The sequence below is a fragment of the Gossypium hirsutum genome, chromosome D10, assembly GCF_007990345.1.
Source record: "Gossypium hirsutum isolate 1008001.06 chromosome D10, Gossypium_hirsutum_v2.1, whole genome shotgun sequence".
Classification (NCBI taxonomy): Eukaryota; Viridiplantae; Streptophyta; class Magnoliopsida; order Malvales; family Malvaceae; genus Gossypium; species Gossypium hirsutum.
Genome location: NC_053446.1, coordinates 34,848,481 through 34,864,118, shown reverse-complemented (window position 1 = coordinate 34,864,118; position 15,638 = coordinate 34,848,481).

Sequence of the window (15,638 nt, the reverse complement as noted above, 5' to 3'; positions counted from 1 at the left end):
GATTGGGTTTTGTTTTTGGAAGATAGAAAAGCGCGGGGGTTGTGTCCGTTTGTTTAATAAATAAATAAAACAGCTAAAGAACAAAATTACTATCGTCTATCTGTCTGTTCTGTTTCCTTAACGGAATCAATATCGGTTATGCTTTGCTTTCTGTTTTTAGAATTTCACCAGCTCTCGTGTTATTAATTAATGAAATGAAAGAATAAACTAAAGAAAATAAATTTATAGGAAGAAACAATACTATAAAGATAAATTACATAACTTTTTTTTTATTCCTCATGTTTCTATTTATAAATTGAGCTTTAATTACAATATAATAATTTCATAATTTCGTTAGGGTTACTAGAGGTTATTATTTTCAGAGTCATTGACATTTATAAAATATTATTTATTATACTCTTCTTTGAATGTTCATTAACAAATAATGGATGTTTCATTAAAACGTTACTAGAAAAAAGTTCAGTTGAAAAAAATCTTAGTGAAGGAAAAATAATACAATATTTGGCTATTTTACCAAAATAATTCAAAAAAATTTATATTTACAAAAATAACTCAGGTTTAAAAACATTCATCAAAATAACCCGAAATGAAAAGTAAAATGGGGTTGTGGCCTGTCAATGGCTGGCACCACCTGGTATTTTGGACCCATGATTGCCTGATAATTGTGTCAGACTTAAAAAAATAAATTTTTTGGTTCTGGCCTGTTAATGGCCAGAACCACTGTATTTTTTTTAAATCGTATATCACTGGTATACAGAAAACAGGAAAAAAAGGCAAAAAAAAATTTTTGGGTGCTGGCCTGTCAATGGCCGGCATCCCCTTTATACGAATTTTTTTTTCTGGTGTTGGCCTGTCAATGGCCGGCACCAAAATACGAAAAAAGTAAAAAAAAATTTTGGGTGGCTTGGCAATGGCCGGCACCCCCTTTATACAATTTTTTTTTACTTTTTTCGTATATTGGTGCCGGCCATTGACACACCAAAAGTAAAAAAAAATTATTGTAGAAAGGGGGTGCCAGCCATTGTTAGGCCAGCCCAAAATTATTGACAGACCAACACTCAAAATTTTTTTTTCGTATAAAGGGGGTGCCGACCATTGACAGGCCAACACCCAAAATTTTGTTCCCTTTTTTTCCGGTTTTCTGTATACCAGTAATATACGATTTAAAAAAAAATACACTGGTTCCGACCATTGACAAAACCAAAAAATTCATTTTTTTTAAGTTTGACACAATTATCAGGCAATCATGGGTCCAAAATATCAGGTGGTGCCGGCCATTGACAGGCCACAACCCCATTTTACAGTTCATTTCGGGTTATTTTGGTGAATGTTTTTAAACCTGGGTTATTTTTGTAAATATAAAATTTTTTAGATTATTTTGGTAAAATAGCCACAATATTCATATTTATAGGAATTGACAAACCTACCTCATTAAAAACCTTACACGTAAAACCCAATTAGATAAAATCCCGTAAAAGAAAAAAGAGTACACTGCGTATTTTACTCCCCTTATTTGAACATCACTTTATAATTTAATATTAAGACGTTCGATATTATTTATCAATAATAAATCATCAACATATACAACAAATTTTATTGATATGTATCAATATAGCAATAAAATTCAATTGTATTCTCATACTTTAGATGTCGCCAACAACTTTACAAACAATAATGTATTGTATCATTCACTATTACTGAGACAATGAGTGCATTGGGCACATAAAGAAATTGTACTTCAAGACCATCATTTTATAACATTATTGTTTGACCATTTGTATTCCTTTTCAATATCTTCAATCTACATGAAAAGTTAACATGATTAATTTTGATTATATAAACACTATTGGATACTCAATAATAATTCTTTATAATGTTATTGTGTAACAGTTTGTCCTTATTAAACCTTAATCTTTAGTTTGAGACAAAATTTTATTTTTAAATATACTTTCATTATAAAGTTTATCTATCAAATAATTATTTCTCTTAGAAATTCTTCAAGAACTCTAATGATATTTGATACATTAATATTAGCAATAATGATAATAACCTATATATGTATAAATATATTAATTAATAAAAACACATGAACAAACTCATTCACATTTAATAATTTCCCACAAAATTGAAGTTTTATGCTTTAGGCATCAATCCTTTAGGGATTTTCATTTTTTTATAATATTATCAAATAATTTATATCAACTGAATACAAATTGACTAAACGTAAATAAATAACTTTATTTAGTGCTAGACTATTACATCCATTGCAAATTAACCATTTTTAATAACCAAAATCAAGTGTGTAACACCATATACCCGGCCCCGTCGCTAAGCCTGAATATCAGGATGCTACACCACTGTCTCATGTCATATTCATAGTAAATTGTCACATTATTAATAAATCATCCTCTTTATCAGTGATCTTATAAATTTTTAGTCAAACATATATCAATCATCATTAGAACATGCCAAACATACATTAAATAAACTTATAATAATAATTAAACAAGCATTTAGACTACATAACAAAATTACCAAAGCAAGTCACGTAGGTATCGATACTAGGATAAGGGTATCGATATTTCCTTGCATGGTATTGATACCGTATGGAAAATCAGTACGAAAATTGCTTACTATTTCTCGCTTAAAAGCCCAAACCTCAAAAATTATCAGTACCTCTGCCAAAGTATCAATATATTTACCCCGAGTATTAATACTCGTGATAGGGTATCGATACCAAATTACAATTTTGACTTTTTGCATATTTCAAAATCACAGAGGTATCACTTTTACACCACGAATATCGATACCTCTACTTCAGACTAGAAAAATACAACATACATAAGAATATAAGTCATTCCAACAAGTACCAAATCATCATGTTATCATATCATCATCAAATAAACATCAAAATGGCCGTAGTAATAGTCTCAAACACTGAAAGTAAGTCCGAGCAATAATCAACATAATACGAAGTAAATCTCATAAACTTAGGAATAAATAATCTATGGAAGCATCCAAAACATCATGACAAATATCAGTAAAAGTCTACCACATTGCCTTATTCCCAAAATGAAAACAAGCAACAATAGCACCTACAAAATACCAAAAAAGGACTTGCTTGGATCATCCCTCGGAAACCACACCGTTCACATCGGCACACAACTAATCCGCAATGGTTTTAAAAGGAGTGAGTGAGCTTAACAAGCTCAGTGAATGATCAAAATAACCACAATGTACACACAATATCAAAGGCTAAACAAGAGCATACTATAACACATTTACAACCATATTCTAAACAAGTCAAAATATCATATTCACGTTTCATTAAATCATAAAACTAACATATACTCCTACATGCAATTACACTCAACTCGCTTATATATAATTCATTTAACAATAATTCTTAAGACTAAGCAATATATACATGCTTTAATAATCCACAAGTTTAGTTGATATATTCACATGCATTCACAAGTTAAATTGGAAACGATCCAAACCACAAATACATACACAATTTACTATAAGAACATACTAACATTTTTATGAAACTTAAATTGACTCATTTACCATATTATTCTCTTGTTTTAGCATTCATCTCTCATCGTATTATTACAACATATAAGATCACATTTAAATGATAACTTGTATAGCAACCACATGCTCATTTAGGTGTACATCACATTGCACATATATACATTTTAAGATAATTTGACACTTGAGGCTATGAAACATAAAAGTAGGCTCTACCACTACTAATCGAATACACAGATCTCCGGCACACCACATAAACTCATAGAGTCAAACATGTCCAAAAAGTGAAGCACCAAACTAACACTCTCCAACACACCAAACATGTCCCATTGAACGAAGGTTAGCTTACATTCCCTTATCTCTCCAACATGTCTCAGGACCTCAACGCCTAAATCACAAAACACATATAGGTGAGTACTCACAATCCTATGGCATGCCAACTATATCCAATGGTCTCATAAGGTCACAAGGTTAAAATATCCAAGATTACACATTTTAATTACTGATTTAATGCACAACATCTCTGTTCATATTCATCAATTAACATCACAATTTGTACACAATGCCTTTTTATCGAATTCACATTTAATTGTACTTTAAGTACCATAATAATGCTCATTGAGTCATCACATATCCGATCACATATATGTGCATTAAAATCAGTACATCATATATCACATACAATTATTCTCACATATTACCTGTCATAATAATATCACATTCCACAATTCAACCATATATACTTACCAAAATTTCGCTCAATTTTGCTACACATTTGCATCATTAACATATCATTATCATTTGGCATGTATATCATGCCCACAACACAATATCTCATCATAATAATCAATCCACAATTATTCACATTATCACATAATTTGCCAAAATAAGATAAGGAAATAGAAAGCTTACACTTGGAACTTAGAGTAGGGGTTTAGGCTACTGCTAAATTCCTGGAAAGCGCATTGAATCATGTCCACAAGTAATTATCCCAAACACTCACAAATTATGCTTTCGCCGAAAAGCCAAAAGCTCAAACTAGCTTTTCCTTGCCTTTATCTCTACTTGTAGAAGGCCCTAACGAATCTGAAGCTTCAACACAATAATTCACACAATAATACATTCAAAATTCAGCTAAGGACTCACCACAAGCAATCAAAAACATAAGCCTAAGCTATGTTCTCATGTAACTGAAACCTTTAACATAGCCAACTTAAAACTCAAATGTCTTGGTCAATACTCAATCTTTTCAGCTAAAACCAATTCTGTTCATCTTATAATTCACTTATGACTAATTCTCAACCTTTAAACTACACAAAACTACTCAATTCATGGTATTGACTTTTTCAACATGTTTTTGGCTATTTTCTAAAAATTCATTAAAACTTAACAAATCTTTAACGAAACTTCAAAGTAAGTTTAGAAACCTCTTAATCATGTCAAAACTAATTGAAAAACACTTTGAAACCATCATTAACAAGTTAATCTCTAGTTTTTATTCAAAACATGCGATTTAATGGCTAAAAAGTTGATTTTAAAGACTAAATAACATTTAAAACTAATGGAAAGATGAATCATTACCTTAGTTGACAAAAATCGAACGTTTGATCGAAAACCTAAAAAACCCAAAAGCTTGAGAATGGAGAAATCAATAATTTTTTGTGTGTGTTTTTGGGTGTTTTTCTTAACTTCTATAGAGGTTTATGACTAGAAGGATTATAGAAATCAAATGAATAGAGTTTGGAAATCAAAACTTGAATGAGAAGAGCTTGGGAAAGCAAGGGATGACAACCAAAATGTATGGGAGAAATCTAACGTGGGTTTTATAAAGATGAGAAGGGAAAATAGATTAATTTTAAAACTTTGGCATTATTGCTTTATAACTACTCCTAATTTGAACCATTTTACAAAATAGTCCTTATTTCAAAATTAAAGGTATCTTAAACTCATTTTCAAAAATTGATTTAATTAGCTAAAAACCATAGACAAAAACATTATCGATAAACCATGTCACAAAATTCCCAACACTCTAAGGTTAAAATCCCTAAAATACCCCTAAAACTCCTAGGTCTTATTTTGGGGTGTTACAAAGTGTCTTGTGAAAGTTTGTATTACAAGTCAATTCTATGTACACTTGTATTTTTCACTATTATGTTAACATATACTCTAGTTGGCTTTACACCTTTTAGGTGTTTGGACTTTGGTTCGAGATATATTTTATAAGTTATAATAGAAGTGTCTTTCATTTTAATGAGTTATTCTCTTCTCAATGCTTTCAAATATACTTTCATTCAAAATCCTCACTTTTCCATACTATTGAAGTGTTTTACATGTATTTTCATTGTCGATAATATTTTCCTTTTGTCAACTTCATCATATTTAGTTATGACATAATTGATTGAGATATCTCATTCTATTCATAATTTTATGTATTTGAACCTCTTGTGGGTTCTTATTAAAAGTTAAGCTTTGGGACTCTTCATGAGTACTCGTCTTATTTAATATGTGGCGATCTTCATTTCTTATTCATTTCTTTGAAGAGTTTTTCGTTTTATGAAATCAACTAGTTTGTCATGCTTCTAGCATGCCCAAGACTTATTTTTATCACATTATCCTTCTAGGACACATAATTATTTGGAGCATTTTAGCTGGTATATTTAGAAGGTAGTATATGCAATCTCTAAATATTATCATTAAAAATGTTTGGCTAATAATTTTTCCTTCAATCTTTATGCACATAATATCAATGGGATCACAAAAAGTGATGACATAGTAAAGTATCGGTTAACTATATAAATGGCCACTCAACTATCCTCACGTTCTTGTTTTGATCACCCAACTTTAAAATTTTTTTATTTAGGCACTAACATTTAAATTTGTTCTTGTTTTGGTCACCCTCTATTAAATTGATAACGGAAACCCTTTTTCTAATTGGTATAATAACACATTAGTCCAAAATACTTACATATTCTATCAATTTTATCATAATTTTAAATAATTCAATAAATTTAACCCTTCACGTTTACAAATTCTATCAATTTGATCCTCAAACTTCCTAATCAAAGCTTTCAGCTTTTAAAATAGAGGCATTCCACGTCTATAAATTTGTAAAAACTCGATTTTAAGGTCGAATGTATTAAATTGAGTTAGCTAAATATTAGGATCGAATAGTTACATGTTGAATACATGATTGTAGAGTCGAATAATTAAGTGGAATTAAATTAGATAAGTGATTTAGGGCTAGTTTGACAATACTTTTGAAATGTGCTGTGGAAAAGTGCTATGGAAAAGTGACTTTGAGAAGTGCTTTTGAGAAGTACTTTTAGAAAATTTGAGTGTTTGGAATTGCTGTCAAAAAGTACTTTTGAGAAATAAAATGTCCATTTTAGACATGATATTATAAAGTAACAAATATGTATTTAAATAATGTTCAAATTAGTTAATATTATGATATTTTAGCAAAAATATAAAAAATAATTTATTATAACTTATTGTTAATATTTTAATATATAATATTAATTTTAAATATTTCTAAGTAATTAATATTAATTATTTATTAAATTTAATTATAATATATAAAATATATTTAAATATTTAAATATAATAATTAAATATTTGTAATTAGATATTGACACAATTGTATTATTTAAAAAAATATTTTTTATTTTTAATTAATGCTTTTAACACATTTGTATTAGTTTATTTTTAAAAAGTCTTCTAACGTCTATTTGGAAGAAGAAATAGTAAGGTTAAAAAAGTAAAATACTAGTCAAAAGCACTTTTGGGCTGAAAAAAGCTAAAAATTTCTACTTTTTCATCTGTGAAAAAGCATTTAAAATAAGTTAAAAAAATATTCTACACTGACGTTTGTTCTTTATTGCTTTTTAGGGAAAAGCACTTTTTAATGGAAAAGCTCATCTGAGAAGCATTGGAGAACACAACCTTAATAATAGTATAGGGACTAAAATGCATATTTATCAAATGAGTAAAAATTAATTTTAAATTTAGCAAGTGCCTTAAATGACAATTAAACTAAGGATATACTAGCAATTAAACCAATATTAAATTTAGCTTAAGTGGAATGACATTTTTATAACCATTGATTTCCACTCATCTTTAGTTAAATTGATAATACTCATTTGTTAATTAGTAAATTGTGTTTAGATAATAGTGTGTGTGAAAAAATAAATTAAAATCATCTTTTTCAACTGAACAAAAAGGAAATGAAACAAACATTTCTCAAGCTTTCTTGTCCATTTTCATAAGCTTTTAAGGCCAAATTTGTAAGTTTTTTCTTCAATTTATGGTAAATTATTAGATTTAGGTAGATGATACTCAATACCCATTGATTAATTTAGTGAATTAGAAGGTTTTAGTATGGATTTCCATTGATGGAAAAAACTTGAGACAATTGATGTTGAAGATTCAAACTCATGCATATTAATATTAGTTAGGATTATAATAGAATATATTAGAAATTATAGTAAATTAAAAAGTGTCAAATTAAGCTTGAATTAAGTTTGAATCATTTGATTAATTATGTGTTGTTAAGGACCTAATTGTATAGGATAAAAACTTTGAGTTTTGATAATAAATAATGGTTATGAGAGGTCTCTGTACTATATTTATAAAGTCAGATTTAAATTTGATCAGGTAAATTGTGAGATATGAGTGTTCAGATTTTAAGAATTTGAGAGATCAAATTGAATTAAATATATATGTTTAATTGTTGTGTTTTTATTCTTGAATTGTGAAATTGATAAATTTTTGTAATTGAATTTATCGTACGTAGTTAAAGATGATATCGGTACATTGAAGAACAAAGGAAAAGCTGAAGTCATTGATGGTTAGCGATATTCTGGTTTATGCTTTCATAATTTGCTTTCAATATTTATATATATATATTTTTATAATTTAATTACCGAATAACAAAAGAAAAATATTAAAGTTGTACGTGATTGATAGGTACATATGTACTTTACTATTTGATATGTTTGTTGTATGACAAATGAATACGTGTAAATATGATTATCGATTTGTTTGAGATTTATTAATTGAATACAAATATGCTTGCTATAAGTTAAGTGGTTGTTATTTTATTGGAAATATGATTTGTAATGCTTGATAATGGAAAAATGCCCTATTAACGTTGTTGGTAGAGTCATGGGTATAGTTGACATGTAATAGGGTCTGTTTTGATAGGTGAGAGAATCAACGTCATGCATGTATATATTGTGATAGTTCTCTAATTCCCTAAGGACTGAGAATGTATCACTAGCTCAAATTCCTTGCGGGTGCGAGAGTATTTTGGTGTAGTTGGTGGGATTGTTGCATTTATGCTCGATTGAACTTCGATGCGTATACTGGTATGTTGGTGGATTGATTTGAGTTTTCGTTCTTGAGTCTGATTCTGTTAATAGGGTTTAAAATATGAAATAATATGCTATGTGGGTTGGTGATTAAAATGTGAAATTATATGCTAAATATAATTATTAACGAATTATGATTTTGATGATAGAAATGGTGCTGGTATGATTTGTTAGATCCAAATACCCTGGAGGTGCATCGTAATTTTGATATGTAAAAACAAGCATTACACTGATCCAGATATGTTTATATGATATATGATTATGAAATACCCTGAGGGTTTAATGAATTGTTGAATATGCGTTTATATTAACAATGGAAATAAAATAATTCTTGATTATATGAATTATCATGTGTTTGGCTTGTTTATTTGTTTACTATTATGTTTTAATTGAATTATAATTATGTTAAAGCCACTAAGTGTACATTACTCAGTGTACGGTTTGTTTATGTTCTTGTGTAGATCTCATACGAGTGCAATAAATTAGATTCAAAAGTATCTAAGACTTAACAGCTCAGCTCAAACTAAGTTTGTATTCAATTTGCGTGTATATGGTTTATGGCATGTACCTAGGTTGTGTCTTCTATTTTAATGTCTATTTGGTTGTTTTATGGCATGTTTAGATATTTGGTTTCATACTATTTTATGTGATAAGTTTTGTTGTTGAATTTAGTTGGTTACCATATATTTTTATAAGTGACATTTTCTAAAAAACCTTGTTTTGTTGTAGTGTGTAAAAATGTCATGCTTTGGATGCATATATGTTTAGGTTTGGTTTGTTAAATTTGTTCAAGTGTGTGTGGTCATATGTTGGTCTAAGATAGGCAAAGCAATGCTTGCTTGTTTTATTCATTAAAATGCCCAGTTTGAGCAATTCTATGTTAGGGTCTTAATACAACAAGAACATATTTCGAAACCGTAAGATCAAAAGTGACCATTTGGTACCACCTATTACTTAAGGTCCCGAGACTTATCAATCCAACTTAAGTCTTGAGATAGAGTGACCTTTGTCTCGAGACAATGGCACATTAAAGCTAAAATAGTTTTGCTTTGTTCCATGTCTAGAGACAAGAACCTCTTGTCTCAAAACATCCAAACATCAATGCTAAAAATAAGAAAATAGGGAAAGTTTGTCTTGAGATCACTCTCGAGACTTGAGAACCTTTGCTTCGAGACATGGTCTCTAGGGTCTCGAGACAAGATTTCTTTGAAGCAAAAATATTAAAAATAAATTAGAGTCTATTTTGAGATGTGGAGTTCCCTGTCTCGAGACAACATGTTGAAATTTGATATAAAAAGTTGGATTCGAATCCTAATTTCATTTTAACCCTTTACAACCCTTGAATATACAAAGGTGATTAATTGGTATTTGTTTAATTAATATATGTGTGTATACTGAGATTATATGGATATTTACTTTTTTTGAATACCATGTTACTTGTTGAATGATATTGAGTTAAATTGAGTTGCTCCAACAACATATTGCGATGTTACGCATTCGAATTTGACGATCATATCAGGTGTGAGGCGTCACATTTACAAATTTTGTCATACATTATGGTTGAGTGATTATAATCATTAGTGCTTTTTCTTTTTAATCTGGTGATTATTTTGTTCTTATTTTTATTACTTTTTAGACTTCAAATATTTAATATTTTGTCATTAGCAAAATTTAGGTTCCTTTTAGATTTAATTCGTTTAGGAATTTAGATTTTTATATCTTAAAATTTAATTAAGATCGGTGTATATATTTTTAATCTTCTTTAGACTTATAGATTTTAGATCTTTCAATTAGATTTAAAGTTTAAAATTTTAACTTTAGATTTTAGATCTTTTAAGTTCAATTAGATTTTAAGTTTGAATTAGATTTAAATCCTTAAAACTCAGTTAGTTCCAAATTTAGAATTTTAAGTTTAGATTCTCTTTTATTTTATTTAGTATTATAACCTAAAAATTTTAGGATATAATAAACTTAATTAGATTCTAATTTAGAATTAGAATTAGAATTTAAAGTTTTAGGATTTAATATGTTTAATTAGATTTTAATTTAGAGTTAGATTCATTTCTTTTTTAGTCTTAGAATTTTAAATTTTAAGATTTCTTAGGTTTCATTAGATTTTAACTTGGAGTTAGACTTATTTTTAGTTATAGAATTTAGAATTTTACATTTTAATAGATTTAATTTAATTTTTAGTCTAACATTTAACTTTCAAGAGTTATTAGAGTTAATTTTGTTAGGTTTAAAATTCTTTTTTTTTTCCAGAGTTTTTGGAAATTTTAAAGTTTTTAGTCTTTTAAGTCTGATTTTAAGTTCTTTGTATTTTTAATATTTTAGGCTTTTAGATGATAATTTTGGAAGATTGATTTACCTTGGTAGTAGATGTTTTCTCATGTTTTTAGGTCTACTTTCTTTAGTATTTGGGGATAGATTTATTTGGAGTTGAGATTGGAAATTTTAAGTTAGAAACCTTAAACACCAAGCTTTGTAGGACTATCTTTGGATAGACATTGTAAGGGTTCTTTAACCTTCCCTACACGTAACTATACTTCCAAACATAGATCTGATTGCAATACTAAGTTTTAGGATTAGTCTTTAAACTTTAGACGATAAGTGACTAACTAACCTAGCTCGAATTGGCTAGTGATAACTCTACTTTTTAGGTTTTTTTTTTAATCTAGCTTGCTAGGTCTAATTCTAACACATTGTGACAATGATCGTAATATTATTTTTGAATGATTAAGATTGAGAAATACACATAGTGAAGCAAAATGGTAAGGATGTGAAATCAAAGTAAACTTTTATGTGTTTTTTATTAACGTATGATATGTGAAAATGAGTATGGGTGAAGTGAACATGTGACTTGCCTTGTGACACTTAAGTTGATTACATGTGTTTTTATGAGTATATTTGTGTACAATGTGTGTATGTATGTGTGAGTAGAAAAAAAATGAATTTGAATAATTGATAATGTGAAAATGGTAATTAATAGCAATTGTGCCTTGGAAAACTTGGTAGAATAGTTAAGATATGATTGGCATTCTAATAGAGATTAGATTGTGTGCCTGTAAACTGTAAATTATATTGAATTTTATAGCTGTTTATATCACCTTTTTACTTCAAATTTATTCTAATCCTAAGTATTTGATATTTAAATTGGGTGATTTCTGTTCATATTGAGACAATGGGGATAATTTTAGTAAAGTATGCAATTTTATAATTTTTGTATTAATTTTGCATAGTTTCACTATTTTATATTAAATACTAATTTCTGTATTTTAGTTGTTACAGTGGGACTATTGAATTAATAAGAAGGGAAGCTTATTCAATTCATGCATGGGTATGAGTTAAAATCCACCTCAATTGGACGACAAAGACAACAAATTGAGCCTTCAAATTGATCTAGTTGAAGTTGTCTTGATTAAGAAGAGCAAACCTGATTAATTGGATCACAAAATTGTCCAACTAGGGGGAGAGGAGCCCAAATTCGGCTAAGCATGAAGAGCAGCCTAAAATTAGCTTTGGAATAATTAATTTGGAGGTCCCTACACCTGTAAACAAATCAGAAATCAACTCTCAACTCTTACCTAAGAAACAATCCACCTCCTTGCCATGCATGAAATCAAGCATGAATCAAGTAATCACCAACTCTTTCCTCCACAATTTATGGTAGCCCAAGCAAAGGAGAAACCTAAGGGATATTCAAGCTATTTTTAGTAAACTCCTTAGCCATCATTTTATTATAAATATTACCCCTTACTTCTCATTCATTCATCATTCAATAATCACTCATTCATCTCCCATTTCTCTCTTCACTTTCCTCTCCTTTCACATATACAGCATCCATCCTCCCCCTTTAGCAAGCATTTTCCTTGAGAAAATCCTCTCTTGGCCGGCCACCTCGAGAAGCAAGTTGCAACAAAGCATTGAAGGAAGCCACACGATTGGGTTTTTGGGAGAAATTCCCAAAATCGTCAAGAGTTCATTCCTAATCTTTACTATTGTTCTTTATCATTCAACATGTTTGCAATTTGTTTTGTTGTTTTTTTCATTAAGGATGATAGCTTAATTTTTTTTAGTTAGAATGATTACATCAATTTGATGAAATTCATTTTATTTATGTTCATGATGTTCTGTGCCTTAATTGTAACATCCATAACCCGTACCCATTGTCGGATTAGGGTTACGACATATTACCATACAATCCAGAACAATCAATAACAGATAACATCAAGTTGCCAATATAATTAACAAAATTTCATAATAATTTAGGTCGAAGTAATAGATTCATTTATGGGCCTTAAATCAAGCTTACGTGGCCTTAAAAATAATTTAGTTAACAAAATTTCATAATAATTTAGGTCGAAGTAATACATTCATTTATGGGCCTTAAATCAAGCTTACGTGTCCTTTAAAAATAATTTGGGAACAATCAAGGACTAATTCGAAGTAAATAAGAAAGTTCAGGGAAAAATTGAAAATTTTCAAAACAAGGGTCACACGGCCGTGTGTCAGAGCCTAGACCGTGTGGTTCTAGACATGTCCGTGTGGCCAACCGTGTGATAGGCTCTGTACCCTTTGAAATAATTTCACATGGCCGTGTAACAGGGCGTGTGCTAGACCATGTTCAAACTTTTTTTAAGACACATGGCGTGTTGCAAGCCATGTGTTAGCCCGTGTGAAACCTGCACCTAACACATTCAAGACACAATCCCGTGGGGATTGCCTGTGTGTGAGACATGGTCGTGTGACAACCTGTGTCCTAGGTCGTGTGTGCCCAAAAATGACCCAGAATATGCTTAATTTACGTCCAAATGCTTAAGTATCTAAACCAACTTATAACAAATGATCACAAGCCATCAAAACACATTTAAAATCATTCAAACCATTCCAAAACAAACAAACTAAGTGCCTAACCAATGTGTCATCAATGACTCCACAAATCAACATTTACATTCAACCATTTAAGCTAAATCTCAATTCACAAGTTTATAACCTAGTTATTAGTAATCACCTAGAGTACCGTAACAAAATTCATGTTAAGACTTACCATTTCCCATTTGCATTCAACCACATCTTTGTATCATGCGTGCACATGTTCATTGAGAATTTAGCTCAACAACATTATAAGCACAACAAGTTATACAATTTAAGTACTTATGAATATTACAAAACATAACCAAATGCTCCTATTACATGCCATATAAGCCAAATCAAATTCATTATCTACCAAGGAACCTCAGATAGTTTGTTTCTTCGAGTTGATTCGATCATCCGATTTCCACAAAACAATATTTACAAGGAAACAAAACAATAACATGAGTAAGCTTCATATAGCTTAGTAAGTTCATCGATTTAACGATAAAGTTTACCAAAATAAACATAATAATTGAAATAACAAGATTAATGAACACAGCTCCTGTCAACAAATTTATTATTAGAATTCCTATTAGTCATAGCTCACAACAGGTGTGAAATGCTCAATAATAGTACAAATCAGTTTTCCATATCTCAATCACATTTAGTGATCAATAAATAATGCCTGATGAACGATATATGGATATGAGTACATGGTTATCCATCTGGAACAAGCCAATCCAACCAATAACATGCCTCAACACCAAGTATCTAGCCCGTAGGCTAACATCCCTCCTGTAACACGCCTCGGCACCAAGTGCCAAGCCCGAAGGCTTTACATCTACCCCCAATAACACGCTAGAAACACTGTAAATAAAACACGATAGTCCGTAATAAATGGTAGACTTCATTATTTTTAGTGGACAGGAAATACACAAGAATCATCATCTCGTTTCATACCAATCCTGTATAGTGCGCACTATAACCTATCGGCATGCAAATCGTACTCTATCTTACGTTCATCGGCTTAGAGTATTTCAATCAGTAATCAATACCATATCAATTCATTATTTCCATTCTCAATTACATGCATCAATATTATCCATCATTCTACAATCAAGTTTATATAATATACATTTAAAATATATTAGAATTATCCGAACAAACTTACTAGACTAAACTGCAGCAACGACAAAGTATAATGACTATTCTGCAATTTTCTCTTCCTCGATTTTCCACTCGTTCTTGATCTAAAATAATAATTTCAATCAATTAACTAATTAAAAAGAAAAAATAATTCATTTTATGCAATTAAGTCATTTTTGACACTTTTACAAAATTACCCCCAATATTTTTACTTTCATGCAATTTGGCCCTTAAGCCTAAAATATGCAATTTAACCAATTTAAAACAAAACCAAGTTTAGCCAAACTGTATAGGGCTTATCTACAGCACATAATTGCAATTATATCACATCACATACAAGTAATTTTATTACTTCAACAATTTAGTCCTTAAACATGAAAATCATCAAAAACTACTTTACAAAATAGTCCTATCTAGCAACCAAACTCAATAATTCTTCATAAACTTCAAGAACACACAAAAATCATCAATGGCATAACTCATAACATTTGACAGTTTTGCAAATTAGTCCCTGGGTTAGCTAGATCAAGGTAATACGAGCTCGAAAACATAAAAATTACTAAAAACGGAGAAGGTTTACTTACCCAATCAAGGAACCCTAAGTGACGAAAGCTTTCTTCCAACTTGGCAATGGAGTTTCAATTTTTAGATGAAAGAAATAAAGATGACGATGCCTTTTTAATTTTGTTATTCTTTAAATTTAACTTACCTTTTTACCTATTTACAAAATTAACC